This window comes from Periplaneta americana, chromosome 3 (genome assembly GCF_040183065.1).
Source record: "Periplaneta americana isolate PAMFEO1 chromosome 3, P.americana_PAMFEO1_priV1, whole genome shotgun sequence".
Lineage (NCBI taxonomy): Eukaryota > Metazoa > Arthropoda > Insecta > Blattodea > Blattidae > Periplaneta > Periplaneta americana.
The window spans coordinates 193,012,484-193,034,613 of record NC_091119.1 but is presented as its reverse complement, the minus strand read 5'-3'; positions in this window follow the sequence as shown (position 1 = coordinate 193,034,613).

Genomic DNA, 22,130 nt, shown 5'->3' with positions numbered 1-22,130 from the left:
ACTCATCGGCTTTGTTGTCACTAAACGTACTGCGGAGTTATGGCGGCTAGAATGGCGGCGGAACAGTGGTTAAACCCTTGCCCTTTTTTTCTCGAAAATCAGAAAGTGTTCGCGATTGCCATTTTGATGCTGTCGTGTAAGAAGTAAGTCAAGGGGGAATACAGGGCCGCATCCCGTTCCTCGGTATGGCCGTTATTTCCGTAATTACAAACTCAAATATTTTAGGTACCCAAAAATTGGGGCTAGAAAAAAGTGCGACGGATTTTAGGATATTTGCGGTGATTACTACTAGAGATGCTGGGATGCTGCAGTTAAAAGGGCAGGCCTCTGAGTCGCTTCGTTCTCCGTGTGTAGAAAAAATTCTGTTTTGGAAGGTCAAAATTACCATTTTTTGAAATTTTGCCGGCCTCTCCCTTCCAAACGAACGGGGATAGAGAGTTCTCATTTATACTCAAGATAGTGTTCGACGAGCTGTATGCAACGCACTCATCGGCTTTGTTGTCACTAAACGTCCTGCGGAGTTATGGCGGCTAGAATGGCGGCGGAACAGTGCCCTTTTTTTCTCGAAAATCAGAAAGTGTTCGCGATTGCCATTTTGATGCTGTCGTGTAAGAAGTAAGTCAAGGGGGTATACAGGGCCGCATCCCGTTCCTCGGTATGGCCGTTATTTCCGGAATTACAAACTCAAATATTTTAGGTACCCAAAAATTGGGGCTAGAAAAAAGTGCGACGGATTTTCCGGATATTTGCGGTGATTACTACTAGAGATGCTGGGATGCTACAGTTAAAAGGGCAGGCCTCTGAGTCGCTTCGTTCTCCGTGTGTAGAAAAAATTCTGTTTTGGAAGGTCAAAATGACCATTTTTTGAAATTTTGCCGGCCTCTCCCTTCCAAACGAACGGGGATAGAGAGTTGTCATTTATACTCAAGTTAGAGTTCGACGAGCTCTATTCAACGCACTCATCGGCTTTGTTGTCACTAAACGTACTGCGGAGTTATGGCGGCTAGAATGGCGGCGGAACAGTGGTTTAAACCCTTGCCCTTTTTTTTCTCGAAAATCAGAAAGTGTTCGCGATTGCCATATTGATGCTGTCATGTGAGAAGTAAGTGAAGGGGGAATACAGGGCCGCATCCCGTTCCTCGGTATGGCCGTTTTTTCCGGAATTACAAACTCAAATATTATAGGTACCCAAAAATTGGGGCTAGAAGAAAGTGCGACGGATTTTCCGGATATTTGCGGTGATTACTACTAGAGATGCTGGGATGCTACAGTTAAAAGGGCAGGCCTCTGAGTCGCTTCGTTCTCCGTGTGTAGAAAAAATTCTGTTTTGGAAGGTCAAAATGACCATTTTTTGAAATTTTGCCGGCCTCTCCCTTCCAAACGAACGGGGATAGAGAGTTGTCATTTATACTCAAGATAGAGTTCGACGAGCTGTATTCACCGCACTCATCGGCTTTGTTGTCACTAAACGTACTGCGGAGTTATGGCGGCTAGAATGGCGGCAGAACAGTGCCCTTTTTTTCTCGAAAATCAGAAAGTGTTCGCGATTGCCATTTTGATGCTGTCGTGTAAGAAGTAAGTCAAGGGGGAATACAGGGCCGCATCCCGTTCCTCGGTATGGCCGTTATTTCCGGAATTACAAACTCAAATATTTTAGGTACCCTAAAATTGGGGCTAGAAAAAAGTGCGACGGATTTTCCGGATATTTGCGGTGATTACTACTAGAGATGCTGGGATGCTACAGTTAAAAGGGCAGGCCTCTGAGTCGCTTCGTTCTCCATGTGTAGAAAAAATTCTGTTTTGGAAGGTCAAAATGACCATTTTTTGAAATTTTGCCGGCCTCTCCCTTCCAAACGAACGGGGATAGAGAGTTGTCATTTATGCTCAAGATAGAGTTCGACGATCTGTATTCAACGCACTCATCGGCTTTGTTGTCACTAAACGTACTGCGGAGTTATGGCGGCTAGAATGGCGGCGGAACAGTGGTTAAACCCTTGCCCTTTTTTTCTCGAAAATCAGAAAGTGTTCGCGATTGCCATTTTGATGCTGTCGTGTAAGAAGTAAGTCAAGGGGGAATACAGGGCCGCATCCCGTTCCTCGGTATGGCCGTTATTTCCGTAATTACAAACTCAAATATTTTAGGTACCCAAAAATTGGGGCTAGAAAAATTGCGACGGATTTTAGGATATTTGCGGTGATTACTACTAGAGATGCTGGGATGCTACAGTTAAAAGGGCAGGCCTCTGAGTCGCTTCGTTCTCCGTGTGTAGAAAAAATTCTGTTTTGGAAGGTCAAAATTACCATTTTTTGAAATTTTGCCGGCCTCTCCCTTCCAAACGAACGGGGATAGAGAGTTGTCATTTATACTCAAGATAGAGTTCGACGAGCTGTATTCAACGCACTCATCGGCTTTGTTGTCACTAAACGTACTGCGGAGTTATGGCGGCTAGAATGGCGGCGGAACAGTGGTTTAAACCCTTGCCCTTTTTTTTCTCGAAAATCAGAAAGTGTTCGCGATTGCCATATTGATGCTGTCGTGTAAGAAGTAAGTCAAGGGGGAATACAGGGCCGCATCCCGTTCCTCGGTATGGCCGTTATTTCCGGAATTACAAACTCAAATATTTTAGGTACCCAAAAATTGGGGCTAGAAAAAAGTGCGACGGATTTTCCGGATATTTGCGGTGATTACTACTAGAGATGCTGGGATGCTACAGTTAAAAGGGCAGGCCTCTGAGTCGCTTCGTTCTCCGTGTGTAGAAAAAATTCTGTTTTGGAAGGTCAAAATGACCATTTTTTGAAATTTTGCCGGCCTCTCCCTTCCAAACGAACGGGGATAGAGAGATGTCATTTATACTCAAGATAGAGTTCGACGAGCTGTATGCAACGCACTCATCGGCTTTGTTGTCACTAAACGTCCTGCGGAGTTATGGCGGCTAGAATGGCGGCGGAACAGTGCCCTTTTTTTCTCGAAAATCAGAAAGTGTTCGCGATTGCCATTTTGATGCTGTCGTGTAAGAAGTAAGTCAAGGGGGAATACAGGGCCGCATCCCGTTCCTCGGTATGGCCGTTATTTCCGGAATTACAAACTCAAATATTTTAGGTACCCAAAAATTGGGGCTAGAAAAAAGTGCGACGGATTTTCCGGATATTTGCGGTGATTACTACTAGAGATGCTGGGATGCTACAGTTAAAAGGGCAGGCCTCTGAGTCGCTTCGTTCTCCGTGTGTAGAAAAAATTCTGTTTTGGAAGGTCAAAATGACCATTTTTTGAAATTTTGCCGGCCTCTCCCTTCCAAACGAACGGGGATAGAGAGTTGTCATTTATACTCAAGATAGAGTTCGACGAGCTGTATTCAACGCACTCATCGGCTTTGTTGTCACTAAACGTATTGCGGAGTTATGGCGGCTAGAATGGCGGCGGAACAGTGGTTAAACCCTTGCCCTTTTTTTCTCGAAAATCAGAAAGTGTTCGCGATTGCCATTTTGATGCTGTCGTGTAAGAAGTAAGTCAAGGGGGAATACAGGGCCGCATCCCGTTCCTCGGTATGGCCGTTATTTCCGTAATTACAAACTCAAATATTTTAGGTACCCAAAAATTGGGGCTAGAAAAAAGTGCGACGGATTTTCCGGATATTTGCGGTGATTACTACTAGAGATGCTGGGATGCTACAGTTAAAAGGGCAGGCCTCTGAGTCGCTTCGTTCTCCGTGTGTAGAAAAAATTCTGTTTTGGAAGGTCAAAATTACAATTTTTTGAAATTGTGCCGGCTTCTCCCTTCCAAACGAACGGGGATAGAGAGTTGTCATTTATACTCAAGATAGAGTTCGACGAGCTGTATTCAACGCACTCATCGGCTTTGTTGTCACTAAACGTACTGCGGAGTTATGGCGGCTAGAATGGCGGCGGAACAGTGCCCTTTTTTTCTCGAAAATCAGAAAGTGTTCGCGATTGCCATTTTGATGCTGTCGTGTAAGAAGTAAGTCAAGGGGGAATACAGGGCCGCATCCCGTTCCTCGGTATGGCCGTTATTTCCGGAATTACAAACTCAAATATTTTAGGTACCCAAAAATTGGGGCTAGAAAAAAGTGCGACGGATTTTCCGGATATTTGCGGTGATTACTACTAGAGATGCTGGGATGCTACAGTTAAAAGGGCAGGCCTCTGAGTCGCTTCGTTCTCCGTGTGTAGAAAAAATTCTGTTTTGGAAGGTCAAAATGACCATTTTTTGAAATTTTGCCGGCCTCTCCCTTCCAAACGAACGGGGATAGAGAGATGTCATTTATACTCAAGATAGAGTTCGACGAGCTGTATGCAACGCACTCATCGGCTTTGTTGTCACTAAACGTACTGCGGAGTTATGGCGGCTAGAATGGCGGCGGAACAGTGGTTTAAACCCTTGCCCTTTTTTTTCTCGAAAATCAGAAAGTGTTCGCGATTGCCATATTGATGCTGTCATGTGAGAAGTAAGTGAAGGGGGAATACAGGGCCGCATCCCGTTCCTCGGTATGGCCGTTTTTTCCGGAATTACAAACTCAAATATTATAGGTACCCAAAAATTGGGGCTAGAAGAAAGTGCGACGGATTTTCCGGATATTTGCGGTGATTACTACTAGAGATGCTGGGATGCTACAGTTAAAAGGGCAGGCCTCTGAGTCGCTTCGTTCTCCGTGTGTAGAAAAAATTCTGTTTTGGAAGGTCAAAATGACCATTTTTTGAAATTTTGCCGGCCTCTCCCTTCCAAACGAACGGGGATAGAGAGTTGTCATTTATACTCAAGATAGAGTTCGACGAGCTGTATTCACCGCACTCATCGGCTTTGTTGTCACTAAACGTACTGCGGAGTTATGGCGGCTAGAATGGCGGCAGAACAGTGCCCTTTTTTTCTCGAAAATCAGAAAGTGTTCGCGATTGCCATTTTGATGCTGTCGTGTAAGAAGTAAGTCAAGGGGGAATACAGGGCCGCATCCCGTTCCTCGGTATGGCCGTTATTTCCGGAATTACAAACTCAAATATTTTAGGTACCCTAAAATTGGGGCTAGAAAAAAGTGCGACGGATTTTCCGGATATTTGCGGTGATTACTACTAGAGATGCTGGGATGCTACAGTTAAAAGGGCAGGCCTCTGAGTCGCTTCGTTCTCCATGTGTAGAAAAAATTCTGTTTTGGAAGGTCAAAATGACCATTTTTTGAAATTTTGCCGGCCTCTCCCTTCCAAACGAACGGGGATAGAGAGTTGTCATTTATGCTCAAGATAGAGTTCGACGATCTGTATTCAACGCACTCATCGGCTTTGTTGTCACTAAACGTACTGCGGAGTTATGGCGGCTAGAATGGCGGCGGAACAGTGGTTAAACCCTTGCCCTTTTTTTCTCGAAAATCAGAAAGTGTTCGCGATTGCCATTTTGATGCTGTCGTGTAAGAAGTAAGTCAAGGGGGAATACAGGGCCGCATCCCGTTCCTCGGTATGGCCGTTATTTCCGTAATTACAAACTCAAATATTTTAGGTACCCAAAAATTGGGGCTAGAAAAATTGCGACGGATTTTAGGATATTTGCGGTGATTACTACTAGAGATGCTGGGATGCTACAGTTAAAAGGGCAGGCCTCTGAGTCGCTTCGTTCTCCGTGTGTAGAAAAAATTCTGTTTTGGAAGGTCAAAATTACCATTTTTTGAAATTTTGCCGGCCTCTCCCTTCCAAACGAACGGGGATAGAGAGTTGTCATTTATACTCAAGATAGAGTTCGACGAGCTGTATTCAACGCACTCATCGGCTTTGTTGTCACTAAACGTACTGCGGAGTTATGGCGGCTAGAATGGCGGCGGAACAGTGGTTTAAACCCTTGCCCTTTTTTTTCTCGAAAATCAGAAAGTGTTCGCGATTGCCATATTGATGCTGTCGTGTAAGAAGTAAGTCAAGGGGGAATACAGGGCCGCATCCCGTTCCTCGGTATGGCCGTTATTTCCGGAATTACAAACTCAAATATTTTAGGTACCCAAAAATTGGGGCTAGAAAAAAGTGCGACGGATTTTCCGGATATTTGCGGTGATTACTACTAGAGATGCTGGGATGCTACAGTTAAAAGGGCAGGCCTCTGAGTCGCTTCGTTCTCCGTGTGTAGAAAAAATTCTGTTTTGGAAGGTCAAAATGACCATTTTTTGAAATTTTGCCGGCCTCTCCCTTCCAAACGAACGGGGATAGAGAGATGTCATTTATACTCAAGATAGAGTTCGACGAGCTGTATGCAACGCACTCATCGGCTTTGTTGTCACTAAACGTCCTGCGGAGTTATGGCGGCTAGAATGGCGGCGGAACAGTGCCCTTTTTTTCTCGAAAATCAGAAAGTGTTCGCGATTGCCATTTTGATGCTGTCGTGTAAGAAGTAAGTCAAGGGGGAATACAGGGCCGCATCCCGTTCCTCGGTATGGCCGTTATTTCCGGAATTACAAACTCAAATATTTTAGGTACCCAAAAATTGGGGCTAGAAAAAAGTGCGACGGATTTTCCGGATATTTGCGGTGATTACTACTAGAGATGCTGGGATGCTACAGTTAAAAGGGCAGGCCTCTGAGTCGCTTCGTTCTCCGTGTGTAGAAAAAATTCTGTTTTGGAAGGTCAAAATGACCATTTTTTGAAATTTTGCCGGCCTCTCCCTTCCAAACGAACGGGGATAGAGAGTTGTCATTTATACTCAAGATAGAGTTCGACGAGCTGTATTCAACGCACTCATCGGCTTTGTTGTCACTAAACGTATTGCGGAGTTATGGCGGCTAGAATGGCGGCGGAACAGTGGTTAAACCCTTGCCCTTTTTTTCTCGAAAATCAGAAAGTGTTCGCGATTGCCATTTTGATGCTGTCGTGTAAGAAGTAAGTCAAGGGGGAATACAGGGCCGCATCCCGTTCCTCGGTATGGCCGTTATTTCCGTAATTACAAACTCAAATATTTTAGGTACCCAAAAATTGGGGCTAGAAAAAAGTGCGACGGATTTTCCGGATATTTGCGGTGATTACTACTAGAGATGCTGGGATGCTACAGTTAAAAGGGCAGGCCTCTGAGTCGCTTCGTTCTCCGTGTGTAGAAAAAATTCTGTTTTGGAAGGTCAAAATTACAATTTTTTGAAATTGTGCCGGCTTCTCCCTTCCAAACGAACGGGGATAGAGAGTTGTCATTTATACTCAAGATAGAGTTCGACGAGCTGTATTCAACGCACTCATCGGCTTTGTTGTCACTAAACGTACTGCGGAGTTATGGCGGCTAGAATGGCGGCGGAACAGTGCCCTTTTTTTCTCGAAAATCAGAAAGTGTTCGCGATTGCCATTTTGATGCTGTCGTGTAAGAAGTAAGTCAAGGGGGAATACAGGGCCGCATCCCGTTCCTCGGTATGGCCGTTATTTCCGGAATTACAAACTCAAATATTTTAGGTACCCAAAAATTGGGGCTAGAAAAAAGTGCGACGGATTTTCCGGATATTTGCGGTGATTACTACTAGAGATGCTGGGATGCTACAGTTAAAAGGGCAGGCCTCTGAGTCGCTTCGTTCTCCGTGTGTAGAAAAAATTCTGTTTTGGAAGGTCAAAATGACCATTTTTTGAAATTTTGCCGGCCTCTCCCTTCCAAACGAACGGGGATAGAGAGATGTCATTTATACTCAAGATAGAGTTCGACGAGCTGTATGCAACGCACTCATCGGCTTTGTTGTCACTAAACGTCCTGCGGAGTTATGGCGGCTAGAATGGCGGCGGAACAGTGGTTTAAACCCTTGCCCTTTTTTTCTCGAAAATCAGAAAGTGTTCGCGATTGCCATTTTGATGCTGTCGTGTAAGAAGTAAGTCAAGGGGGAATACAGGGCCGCATCCCGTTCCTCGGTATGGCCGTTATTTCCGTAAATACAAACTCAAATATTTTAGGTACCCAAAAATTGGGGCTAGAAAAAAGTGCGACGGATTTTCCGGATATTTGCGGTGATTACTACTAGAGATGCTGGGATGCTACAGTTAAAAGGGCAGGCCTCTGAGTCGCTTCGTTCTCCGTGTGTAGAAAAAATTCTGTTTTGGAAGGTCAAAATGACCATTTTTTGAAATTTTGCCGGCCTCTCCCTTCCATACGAACGGGGATAGAGAGTTGTCATTTATACTCAAGATAGAGTTCGACGAGCTGTATTCAACGCACTCATCGGCTTTGTTGTCACTAAACGTACTGCGGAGTTATGGCGGCTAGAATGGCGGCGGAACAGTGGTTACCCTTGCCCTTTTTTTCTCGAAAATCAGAAAGTGTTCGCGATTGCCATTTTGATGCTGTCGTGTAAGAAGTAAGTCAAGGGGGAATACAGGGCCGCATCCCGTTCCTCGGTATGGCCGTTATTTCCGGAATTACAAACTCAAATATTTTAGGTACCCAAAAATTGGGGCTAGAAAAAAGTGCGACGGATTTTCCGGATATTTGCGGTGATTACTACTAGAGATGCTGGGATGCTACAGTTAAAAGGGCAGGCCTCTGAGTCGCTTCGTTCTTCGTGTGTAGAAAAAATTATGTTTTGGAAGGTCAAAATGACCATTTTTTGAAATTTTGCCGGCCTCTCCCTTCCAAACGAACGGGGATAGAGAGTTGTCATTTATACTCAAGATAGAGTTCGACGAGCTGTATTCAACGCACTCATCGGCTTTGTTGTCACTAAACGTACTGCGGAGTTATGGCGGCTAGAATGGCGGCGGAACAGTGGTTTAAACCCTTGCCCTTTTTTTTCTCGAAAATCAGAAAGTGTTCGCGATTGCCATTTTGATGCTGTCGTGTAAGAAGTAAGTCAAGGGGGAATACAGGGCCGCATCCCGTTCCTCGGTATGGCCGTTATTTCCGGAATTACAAACTCAAATATTTTAGGTACCCAAAAATTGGGGCTAGAAAAAAGTGCGACGGATTTTCCGGATATTTGCGATGATTACTACTAGAGATGCTGGGATGCTACAGTTAAAAGGGCAGGCCTCTGAGTCGCTTCGTTCTCCGTGTGTAGAAAAAATTCTGTTTTGGAAGGTCAAAATGACCATTTTTTGAAATTGTGCCGGCCTCTCCCTTCCAAACGAACGGTGATAGAGAGTTGTCATTTATAATCAAGATAGAGTTCGACGAGCTGTATTCAACGCACTCATCGGCTTTGTTGTCACTAAACGTCCTGCGGAGTTATGGCGGCTAGAATGGCGGCGGAACAGTGGTTTAAACCCTTGCCCTTTTTTTCTCGAAAATCAGAAAGTGTTCGCGATTGCCATTTTGATGCTGTCGTGTAAGAAGTAAGTCAAGGGGGAATACAGGGCCGCATCCCGTTCCTCGGTATGGCCGTTATTTCCGTAATTACAAACTCAAATATTTTAGGTACCCAAAAATTGGGGCTAGAAAAAAGTGCGACTGATTTTCCGGATATTTGCGGTGATTACTACTAGAGATGCTGGGATGCTACAGTTAAAAGGGCAGGCCTCTGAGTCGCTTCGTTCTCCGTGTGTAGAAAAAATTCTGTTTTGGAAGGTCAAAATGACCATTTTTTGAAATTTTGCCGGCCTCTCCCTTCCAAACGAACGGGGATAGAGAGTTGTCATTTATACTCAAGATAGAGTTCGACGAGCTGTATGCAACGCACTCATCGGCTTTGTTGTCACTAAACGTACTGCGGAGTTATGGCGGCTAGAATGGCGGCGGAGCAGTGGTTTTTACCTTGCCCTTTTTTTCTCGAATATCAGAAAGTGTTCGCGATTGCCATTTTGATGCTGTCGTGTAAGAAGTAAGTCAAGGGGGAATACAGGGCCGCATCCCGTTCCTCGGTATGGCCGTTATTTCCGTAAATACAAACTCAAATATTTTAGGTACCCAAAAATTGGGGCTAGAAAAAAGTGCGACGGATTTTCCGGATATTTGCGGTGATTACTACTAGAGATGCTGGGATGCTACAGTTAAAAGGGCAGGCCTCTGAGTCGCTTCGTTCTCCGTGTGTAGAAAAAATTCTGTTTTGGAAGGTCAAAATGACCATTTTTTGAAATTTTGCCGGCCTCTCCCTTCCAAACGAACGGGGATAGAGAGTTGTCATTTATACTCAAGATAGAGTTCGACGAGCTGTAGGCAACGCACTCATCGGCTTTGTTGTCACTAAACGTCCTGCGGAGTTATGGCGGCTAGAATGGCGGCGGAACAGTGGTTGCCCTTTTTTTCTCGAAAATCAGAAAGTGTTCGCGATTGCCATTTTGATGCTGTCGTGTAAGAAGTAAGTCAAGGGGGAATACAGGGCCGCATCCCGTTCCTCGGTATGGCCGTTATTTCCGTAATTACAAACTCAAATATTTTAGGTACCCAAAAATTGGGGCTAGAAAAAAGTGCGACGGATTTTCCGGATATTTGCGGTGATTACTACTAGAGATGCTGGGATGCTACAGTTAAAAGGGCAGGCCTCTGAGTCGCTTCGTTCTCCGTGTGTAGAAAAAATTCTGTTTTGGAAGGTCAAAATGACCATTTTTTGAAATTTTGCCGGCCTCTCCCTTCCAAACGAACGGGGATAGAGAGTTGTCATTTATACTCAAGATAGAGTACCACGAGCTGTATTCAACGCACTCATCGGCTTTGTTGTCACTAAACGTACTGCGGAGTTATGGCGGCTAGAATGGCGGCGGAACAGTGGTTTAAACCCTTGCCCTTTTTTTCTCGAAAATCAGAAAGTGTTCGCGATTGCCATTTTGATGCTGTCGTGTAAGAAGTAAGTCAAGGGGGAATACAGGGCCGCATCCCGTTCCTCGGTATGGCCGTTATTTCCGGAATTACAAACTCAAATATTTTAGGTACCCAAAAATTGGGGCTAGAAAAAAGTGCGACGGATTTTCCGGATATTTGCGGTGATTACTACTAGAGATGCTGGGATGCTACAGTTAAAAGGGCAGGCCTCTGAGTCGCTTCGTTCTCCGTGTGTAGAAAAAAATTCTGTTTTGGAAGGTCAAAATGACCATTTTTTGAAAATTTGCCGGCCTCTCCCTTCCAAACGAACGGGGATAGAGAGTTGTCATTTATACTCAAGATAGAGTTCGACGAGCTGTATTCAACGCACTCATCGGCTTTGTTGTCACTAAACGTACTGCGGAGTTATGGCGGCTAGAATGGCGGCGGAACAGTGCCCTTTTTTTCTCGAAAATCAGAAAGTGTTCGCGATTGCCATTTTGATGCTGTCGTGTATGAAGTAAGTCAAGGGGGAATACAGGGCCGCATCCCGTTCCTCGGTATGGCCGTTATTTCCGTAATTACAAACTCAAATATTTTAGGTACCCAAAAATTGGGGCTAGAAGAAAGTGCGACGGATTTTCCGGATATTTGCGGTGATTACTACTAGAGATGCTGGGATGCTACAGTTAAAAGGGCAGGCCTCTGAGTCGCTTCGTTCTCCGTGTGTAGAAAAAATTCTGTTTTGGAAGGTCAAAATGACCATTTTTTTGAAATTTTGCCGGCCTCTCCCTTCCAAACGAACGAGGATAGAGAGTTGTCATTTATACTCAAGATAGAGTTCGACGAGCTGTATGCAACGCACTCATCGGCTTTGTTGTCACTAAACGTCCTGCGGAGTTATGGCGGCTAGAATGGCGGCGGAACAGTGGTTTAAACCCTTGCCCTTTTTTTCTCGAAAATCAGAAAGTGTTCGCGATTGCCATTTTGATGCTGTCGTGTAAGAAGTAAGTCAAGGGGGAATACAGGGCCGCATCCCGTTCCTCGGTATGGCCGTTATTTCCGTAATTACAAACTCAAATATTTTAGGTACCCAAAAATTGGGGCTAGAAAAAAGTGCGACGGATTTTCCGGATATTTGCGGTGATTACTACTAGAGATGCTGGGATGCTACAGTTAAAAGGGCAGGTCTCTGAGCCGCTTCGTTCTCCGTCTGTAGAAAAAATTCTGTTTTGGAAGGTCAAAATGACCATTTTTTGAAAATTTGCCGGCCTCTCCCTTCCAAACGAACGGGGATAGAGAGTTGTCATTTATACTCAAGATAGAGTTCGACGAGCTGTATTCACCGCACTCATCGGCTTTGTTGTCACTAAACGTACTGCGGAGTTATGGCGGCTAGAATGGCGGCGGAACAGTGGTTTAAACCCTTGCCCTTTTTTTCTCGAAAATCAGAAAGTGTTCGCGATTGCCATTTTGATGCTGTCGTGTAAGAAGTAAGTCAAGGGGGAATACAGGGCCGCATCCCGTTCCTCGGTATGGCCGTTATTTCCGGAATTACAAACTCAAATATTTTAGGTACCCAAAAATTGGGGCTAGAAAAAAGTGCGACGGATTTTCCGGATATTTGCGGTGATTACTACTAGAGATGCTGGGATGCTACAGTTAAAAGGGCAGGCCTCTGAGTCGCTTCGTTCTCCGTGTGTAGAAAAAAATTCTGTTTTGGAAGGTCAAAATGACCATTTTTTGAAATTTTGCCGGCCTCTCCCTTCCAAACGAACGGGGATAGAGAGTTGTCATTTATACTCAAGATAGAGTTCGACGAGCTGTATTCAACGCACTCATCGGCTTTGTTGTCACTAAACGTACTGCGGAGTTATGGCGGCTAGAATGGCGGCGGAACAGTGCCCTTTTTTTCTCGAAAATCAGAAAGTGTTCGCGATTGCCATTTTGATGCTGTCGTGTAAGAAGTAAGTCAAGGGGGAATACAGGGCCGCATCCCGTTCCTCGGTATGGCCGTTATTTCCGTAATTACAAACTCAAATATTTTAGGTACCCAAAAATTGGGGCTAGAAAAAAGTGCGACGGATTTTCCGGATATTTGCGGTGATTACTACTAGAGATGCTGGGATGCTACAGTTAAAAGGGCAGGCCTCTGAGTCGCTTCGTTCTCCGTGTGTAGAAAAAATTCTGTTTTGGAAGGTCAAAATGACCATTTTTTGAAATTTTGCCGGCCTCTCCCTTCCAAACGAACGGGGATAGAGAGTTGTCATTTATACTCAAGATAGAGTTCGACGAGCTGTATGCAACGCACTCATCGGCTTTGTTGTCACTAAACGTACTGCGGAGTTATGGCGGCTAGAATGGCGGCGGAGCAGTGGTTTTTACCTTGCCCTTTTTTTCTCGAATATCAGAAAGTGTTCGCGATTGCCATTTTGATGCTGTCGTGTAAGAAGTAAGTCAAGGGGGAATACAGGGCCGCATCCCGTTCCTCGGTATGGCCGTTATTTCCGTAAATACAAACTCAAATATTTTAGGTACCCAAAAATTGGGGCTAGAAAAAAGTGCGACGGATTTTCCGGATATTTGCGGTGATTACTACTAGAGATGCTGGGATGCTACAGTTAAAAGGGCAGGCCTCTGAGTCGCTTCGTTCTCCGTGTGTAGAAAAAATTCTGTTTTGGAAGGTCAAAATGACCATTTTTTGAAATTTTGCCGGCCTCTCCCTTCCAAACGAACGGGGATAGAGAGTTGTCATTTATACTCAAGATAGAGTTCGACGAGCTGTAGGCAACGCACTCATCGGCTTTGTTGTCACTAAACGTCCTGCGGAGTTATGGCGGCTAGAATGGCGGCGGAACAGTGGTTGCCCTTTTTTTCTCGAAAATCAGAAAGTGTTCGCGATTGCCATTTTGATGCTGTCGTGTAAGAAGTAAGTCAAGGGGGAATACAGGGCCGCATCCCGTTCCTCGGTATGGCCGTTATTTCCGTAATTACAAACTCAAATATTTTAGGTACCCAAAAATTGGGGCTAGAAAAAAGTGCGACGGATTTTCCGGATATTTGCGGTGATTACTACTAGAGATGCTGGGATGCTACAGTTAAAAGGGCAGGCCTCTGAGTCGCTTCGTTCTCCGTGTGTAGAAAAAATTCTGTTTTGGAAGGTCAAAATGACCATTTTTTGAAATTTTGCCGGCCTCTCCCTTCCAAACGAACGGGGATAGAGAGTTGTCATTTATACTCAAGATAGAGTACCACGAGCTGTATTCAACGCACTCATCGGCTTTGTTGTCACTAAACGTACTGCGGAGTTATGGCGGCTAGAATGGCGGCGGAACAGTGGTTTAAACCCTTGCCCTTTTTTTCTCGAAAATCAGAAAGTGTTCGCGATTGCCATTTTGATGCTGTCGTGTAAGAAGTAAGTCAAGGGGGAATACAGGGCCGCATCCCGTTCCTCGGTATGGCCGTTATTTCCGGAATTACAAACTCAAATATTTTAGGTACCCAAAAATTGGGGCTAGAAAAAAGTGCGACGGATTTTCCGGATATTTGCGGTGATTACTACTAGAGATGCTGGGATGCTACAGTTAAAAGGGCAGGCCTCTGAGTCGCTTCGTTCTCCGTGTGTAGAAAAAAATTCTGTTTTGGAAGGTCAAAATGACCATTTTTTGAAAATTTGCCGGCCTCTCCCTTCCAAACGAACGGGGATAGAGAGTTGTCATTTATACTCAAGATAGAGTTCGACGAGCTGTATTCAACGCACTCATCGGCTTTGTTGTCACTAAACGTACTGCGGAGTTATGGCGGCTAGAATGGCGGCGGAACAGTGCCCTTTTTTTCTCGAAAATCAGAAAGTGTTCGCGATTGCCATTTTGATGCTGTCGTGTATGAAGTAAGTCAAGGGGGAATACAGGGCCGCATCCCGTTCCTCGGTATGGCCGTTATTTCCGTAATTACAAACTCAAATATTTTAGGTACCCAAAAATTGGGGCTAGAAGAAAGTGCGACGGATTTTCCGGATATTTGCGGTGATTACTACTAGAGATGCTGGGATGCTACAGTTAAAAGGGCAGGCCTCTGAGTCGCTTCGTTCTCCGTGTGTAGAAAAAATTCTGTTTTGGAAGGTCAAAATGACCATTTTTTTGAAATTTTGCCGGCCTCTCCCTTCCAAACGAACGAGGATAGAGAGTTGTCATTTATACTCAAGATAGAGTTCGACGAGCTGTATGCAACGCACTCATCGGCTTTGTTGTCACTAAACGTCCTGCGGAGTTATGGCGGCTAGAATGGCGGCGGAACAGTGGTTTAAACCCTTGCCCTTTTTTTCTCGAAAATCAGAAAGTGTTCGCGATTGCCATTTTGATGCTGTCGTGTAAGAAGTAAGTCAAGGGGGAATACAGGGCCGCATCCCGTTCCTCGGTATGGCCGTTATTTCCGTAATTACAAACTCAAATATTTTAGGTACCCAAAAATTGGGGCTAGAAAAAAGTGCGACGGATTTTCCGGATATTTGCGGTGATTACTACTAGAGATGCTGGGATGCTACAGTTAAAAGGGCAGGTCTCTGAGCCGCTTCGTTCTCCGTCTGTAGAAAAAATTCTGTTTTGGAAGGTCAAAATGACCATTTTTTGAAAATTTGCCGGCCTCTCCCTTCCAAACGAACGGGGATAGAGAGTTGTCATTTATACTCAAGATAGAGTTCGACGAGCTGTATTCACCGCACTCATCGGCTTTGTTGTCACTAAACGTACTGCGGAGTTATGGCGGCTAGAATGGCGGCGGAACAGTGGTTTAAACCCTTGCCCTTTTTTTCTCGAAAATTAGAAAGTGTTCGCGATTGCCATTTTGATGCTGTCGTGTAAGAAGTAAGTCAAGGGGGAATACAGGGCCGCATCCCGTTCCTCGGTATGGCCGTTATTTCCGTAATTACAAACTCAAATATTTTAGGTACCCAAAAATTGGGGCTAGAAAAAAGTGCGACGGATTTTCCGGATATTTCCGGTGATTACTACTAGAGTTACTGGGATGCTACAGTTAAAAGGGCAGGCCTCTGAGTCGCTTCGTTCTCCGTGTGTAGAAAAAATTCTGTTTTGGAAGGACAAAATGACCATTTTTTGAAATTTTGCCGGCCTCTCCCTTCCAAACGAACGGGGATAGAGAGTTGTCAATTATACTCAAGATAGAGTTCGACGAGCTGTATTCAACGCACTCATCGGCTTTGTTGTCACTAAACGTACTGCGGAGTTATGGCGGCTAGAATGGCGGCGGAACAGTGGTTTAAACCCTTGCCCTTTTTTTCTCGAAAATCAGAAAGTGTTCGCGATTGCCATTTTGATGCTGTCGTGTAAGAAGTAAGTCAAGGGGGAATACAGGGCCGCATCCCGTTCCTCGGTATGGCCGTTATTTCCGGAATTACAAACTCAAATATTTTAGGTACCCAAAAATTGGGGCTAGAAAAAAGTGCGACGGATTTTCCGGATATTTGCGGTGATTACTACTAGAGATGCTGGGATGCTACAGTTAAAAGGGCAGGCCTCTGAGTCGCTTCGTTCTCCGTGTGTAGAAAAAAATTCTGTTTTGGAAGGTCAAAATGACCATTTTTTGAAATTTTGCCGGCCTCTCCCTTCCAAACGAACGGGGATAGAGAGTTGTCATTTATACTCAAGATAGAGTTCGACGAGCTGTATTCAACGCACTCATCGGCTTTGTTGTCACTAAACGTACTGCGGAGTTATGGCGGCTAGAATGGCGGCGGAACAGTGCCCTTTTTTTCTCGAAAATCAGAAAGTGTTCGCGATTGCCATTTTGATGCTGTCGTGTAAGAAGTAAGTCAAGGGGGAATACAGGGCCGCATCCCGTTCCTCGGTATGGCCGTTATTTCCGTAATTACAAACTCAAATATTTTAGGTACCCAAAAATTGGGGCTAGAAGAAAGTGCGACGGATTTTCCGGATATTTGCGGTGATTACTACTAGAGATGCTGGGATGCTACAGTTAAAAGGGCAGGCCTCTGAGTCGCTTCGTTCTCCGTGTGTAGAAAAAATTCTGTTTTGGAAGGTCAAAATGACCATTTTTTTGAAATTTTGCCGGCCTCTCCCTTCCAAACGAACGGGGATAGAGAGTTGTCATTTATACTCAAGATAGAGTTCGACGAGCTGTATGCAACGCACTCATCGGCTTTGTTGTCACTAAACGTCCTGCGGAGTTATGGCGGCTAGAATGGCGGCGGAACAGTGGTTTAAACCCTTGCCCTTTTTTTCTCGAAAATCAGAAAGTGTTCGCGATTGCCATTTTGAAGCTGTCGTGTAAGAAGTAAGTCAAGGGGGAATACAGGGCCGCATCCCGTTCCTCGGTATGGCCGTTATTTCCGTAATTACAAACTCAAATATTTTAGGTACCCAAAAATTGGGGCTAGAAAAAAGTGCGACGGATTTTCTGGATATTTGCGGTGATTACTACTAGAGATGCTGGGATGCTACAGTTAAAAGGGCAGGTCTCTGAGTCGCTTCGTTCTCCGTCTGTAGAAAAAATTCTGTTTTGGAAGGTCAAAATGACCATTTTTTGAAATTTTGCCGGCCTCTCCCTTCCAAACGAACGGGGATAGAGAGTTGTCATTTATACTCAAGATAGAGTTCGACGAGCTGTATTCAACGCACTCATCGGCTTTGTTGTCACTAAACGTACTGCGGAGTTATGGCGGCTAGAATGGCGGCGGAACAGTGGTTTAAAACCCTTGCCCTTTTTTTCTCGAAAATTAGAAAGTGTTCGCGATTGCCATTTTGATGCTGTCGTGTAAGAAGTAAGTCAAGGGGGAATACAGGGCCGCATCCCGTTCCTCGGTATGGCCGTTATTTCCGTAATTACAAACTCAAATATTTTAGGTACCCAAAAATTGGGGCTAGAAAAAAGTGCGACGGATTTTCCGGATATTTGCGGTGATTACTACTAGAGATGCTGGGATGCTACAGTTAAAAGGGCAGGCCTCTGAGTCGCTTCGTTCTCCGTGTGTAGAAAAAATTCTGTTTTGGAAGGACAAAATGACCATTTTTTGAAATTTTGCCGGCCTCTCCCTTCCAAACGAACGGGGATAGAGAGTTGTCAATTATACTCAAGATAGAGTTCGACGAGCTGTATTCAACGCACTCATCGGCTTTGTTGTCACTAAACGTACTGCGGAGTTATGGCGGCTAGAATGGCGGCGTAACAGTTGTTTAAACCCTTGCCCTTTTTTTCTCGAAAATCAGAAAGTGTTCGCGATTGCCATTTTGATGCTGTCGTGTAAGAAGTAAGTCAAGGGGGAATACAGGGCCGCATCCCGTTCCTCGGTATGGCCGTTATTTCCGTAATTACAAACTCAAATATTTTAGGTACCCAAAAATTCGGGCTAGAAGAAAGTGCGACGGATTTTCCGGATATTTGCGGTGATTACTACTAGAGATGCTGGGATGCTACAGTTAAAAGGGCAGGCCTCTGAGTCGCTTCGTTCTCCGTGTGTAGAAAAAATTCTGTTTTGGAAGGACAAAATGACCATTTTTTGAAATTTTGCCGGCCTCTCCCTTCCAAACGAACGGGGATAGAGAGTTGTCAATTATACTCAAGATAGAGTTCGACGAGCTGTATTCAACGCACTCATCGGCTTTGTTGTCACTAAACGTACTGCGGAGTTATGGCGGCTAGAATGGCGGCGGAACAGTGCCCTTTTTTTCTCGAAAATCAGAAAGTGTTCGCGATTGCCATTTTGATGCTGTCGTGTAAGAAGTAAGTCAAGGGGGAATACAGGGCCGCATCCCGTTCCTCGGTATGGCCGTTATTTCCGTAATTACAAACTCAAATATTTTAGGTACCCAAAAATTGGGGCTAGAAGAAAGTGCGACGGATTTTCCGGATATTTGCGGTGATTACTACTAGAGATGCTGGGATGCTACAGTTAAAAGGGCAGGCCTCTGAGTCGCTTCGTTCTCCGTGTGTAGAAAAAATTCTGTTTTGGAAGGTCAAAATGACCATTTTTTTGAAATTTTGCCGGCCTCTCCCTTCCAAACGAACGGGGATAGAGAGTTGTCATTTATACTCAAGATAGAGTTCGACGAGCTGTATGCAACGCACTCATCGGCTTTGTTGTCACTAAACGTCCTGCGGAGTTATGGCGGCTAGAATGGCAGCGGAACAGTGGTTTAAACCCTTGCCCTTTTTTTCTCGAAAATCAGAAAGTGTTCGCGATTGCCATTTTGATGCTGTCGTGTAAGAAGTAAGTCAAGGGGGAATACAGGGCCGCATCCCGTTCCTCGGTATGGCCGTTATTTCCGTAATTACAAACTCAAATATTTTAGGTACCCAAAAATTGGGGCTAGAAAAAAGTGCGACGGATTTTCTGGATATTTGCGGTGATTACTACTAGAGATGCTGGGATGCTACAGTTAAAAGGGCAGGTCTCTGAGTCGCTTCGTTCTCCGTCTGTAGAAAAAATTCTGTTTTGGAAGGTCAAAATGACCATTTTTTTAAATTTTGCCGGCCTCTCCCTTCCAAACGAACGGGGATAGAGAGTTGTCATTTATACTCAAGATAGAGTTCGACGAGCTGTATTCAACGCACTCATCGGCTTTGTTGTCACTAAACGTACTGCGGAGTTATGGCGGCTAGAATGGCGGCGGAACAGTGGTTTAAACCCTTGCCCTTTTTTTCTCGAAAATTAGAAAGTGTTCGCGATTGCCATTTTGATGCTGTCGTGTAAGAAGTAAGTCAAGGGGGAATACAGGGCCGCATCCCGTTCCTCGGTATGGCCGTTATTTCCGTAATTACAAACTCAAATATTTTAGGTACCCAAAAATTGGGGCTAGAAAAAAGTGCGACGGATTTTCCGGATATTTGCGGTGATTACTACTAGAGATGCTGGGATGCTACAGTTAAAAGGGCAGGCCTCTGAGTCGCTTCGTTCTCCGTGTGTAGAAAAAATTCTGTTTTGGAAGGTCAAAATGACCATTTTTTTGAAATTTTGCCGGCCTCTCCCTTCCAAACGAACGGGGATAGAGAGTTGTCATTTATACTCAAGATAGAGTTCGACGAGCTGTATGCAACGCACTCATCGGCTTTGTTGTCACTAAACGTCCTGCGGAGTTATGGCGGCTAGAATGGCGGCGGAACAGTGGTTTAAACCCTTGCCCTTTTTTTCTCGAAAATCAGAAAGTGTTCGCGATTGCCATTTTGAAGCTGTCGTGTAAGAAGTAAGTCAAGGGGGAATACAGGGCCGCATCCCGTTCCTCGGTATGGCCGTTATTTCCGTAATTACAAACTCAAATATTTTAGGTACCCAAAAATTGGGGCTAGAAAAAAGTGCGACGGATTTTCTGGATATTTGCGGTGATTACTACTAGAGATGCTGGGATGCTACAGTTAAAAGGGCAGGTCTCTGAGTCGCTTCGTTCTCCGTCTGTAGAAAAAATTCTGTTTTGGAAGGTCAAAATGACCATTTTTTGAAATTTTGCCGGCCTCTCCCTTCCAAACGAACGGGGATAGAGAGTTGTCATTTATACTCAAGATAGAGTTCGACGAGCTGTATTCAACGCACTCATCGGCTTTGTTGTCACTAAACGTACTGCGGAGTTATGGCGGCTAGAATGGCGGCGGAACAGTGGTTTAAAACCCTTGCCCTTTTTTTCTCGAAAATTAGAAAGTGTTCGCGATTGCCATTTTGATGCTGTCGTGTAAGAAGTAAGTCAAGGGGGAATACAGGGCCGCATCCCGTTCCTCGGTATGGCCGTTATTTCCGTAATTACAAACTCAAATATTTTAGGTACCCAAAAATTGGGGCTAGAAAAAAGTGCGACGGATTTTCCGGATATTTGCGGTGATTACTACTAGAGATGCTGGGATGCTACAGTTAAAAGGGCAGGCCTCTGAGTCGCTTCGTTCTCCGTGTGTAGAAAAAATTCTGTTTTGGAAGGACAAAATGACCATTTTTTGAAATTTTGCCGGCCTCTCCCTTCCAAACGAACGGGGATAGAGAGTTGTCAATTATACTCAAGATAGAGTTCGACGAGCTGTATTCAACGCACTCATCGGCTTTGTTGTCACTAAACGTACTGCGGAGTTATGGCGGCTAGAATGGCGGCGTAACAGTTGTTTAAACCCTTGCCCTTTTTTTCTCGAAAATCAGAAAGTGTTCGCGATTGCCATTTTGATGCTGTCGTGTAAGAAGTAAGTCAAGGGGGAATACAGGGCCGCATCCCGTGCCTCGGTATGGCCGTTATTTCCGTAATTACAAACTCAAATATTTTAGGTACCCAAAAATTCGGGCTAGAAGAAAGTGCGACGGATTTTCCGGATATTTGCGGTGATTACTACTAGAGATGCTGGGATGCTACAGTTAAAAGGGCAGGCCTCTGAGTCGCTTCGTTCTCCGTGTGTAGAAAAAATTCTGTTTTGGAAGGACAAAATGACCATTTTTTGAAATTTTGCCGGCCTCTCCCTTCCAAACGAACGGGGATAGAGAGTTGTCAATTATACTCAAGATAGAGTTCGACGAGCTGTATTCAACGCACTCATCGGCTTTGTTGTCACTAAACGTACTGCGGAGTTATGGCGGCTAGAATGGCGGCGGAACAGTGCCCTTTTTTTCTCGAAAATCAGAAAGTGTTCGCGATTGCCATTTTGATGCTGTCGTGTAAGAAGTAAGTCAAGGGGGAATACAGGGCCGCATCCCGTTCCTCGGTATGGCCGTTATTTCCGTAATTACAAACTCAAATATTTTAGGTACCCAAAAATTGGGGCTAGAAGAAAGTGCGACGGATTTTCCGGATATTTGCGGTGATTACTACTAGAGATGCTGGGATGCTACAGTTAAAAGGGCAGGCCTCTGAGTCGCTTCGTTCTCCGTGTGTAGAAAAAATTCTGTTTTGGAAGGACAAAATGACCATTTTTTTGAAATTTTGCCGGCCTCTCCCTTCCAAACGAACGGGGATAGAGAGTTGTCATTTATACTCAAGATAGAGTTCGACGAGCTGTATGCAACGCACTCATCGGCTTTGTTGTCACTAAACGTCCTGCGGAGTTATGGCGGCTAGAATGGCGGCGGAACAGTGGTTTAAACCCTTGCCCTTTTTTTCTCGAAAATCAGAAAGTGTTCGCGATTGCCATTTTGATGCTGTCGTGTAAGAAGTAACTCAAGGGGGAATACAGGGCCGCATCCCGTTCCTCGGTATGGCCGTTATTTCCGTAATTACAAACTCAAATATTTTAGGTACCCAAAAATTGGGGCTAGAAAAAAGTGCGACGGATTTTCTGGATATTTGCGGTGATTACTACTAGAGATGCTGGGATGCTACAGTTAAAAGGGCAGGTCTCTGAGTCGCTTCGTTCTCCGTCTGTAGAAAAAATTCTGTTTTGGAAGGTCAAAATGACCATTTTTTTAAATTTTGCCGGCCTCTCCCTTCCAAACGAACGGGGATAGAGAGTTGTC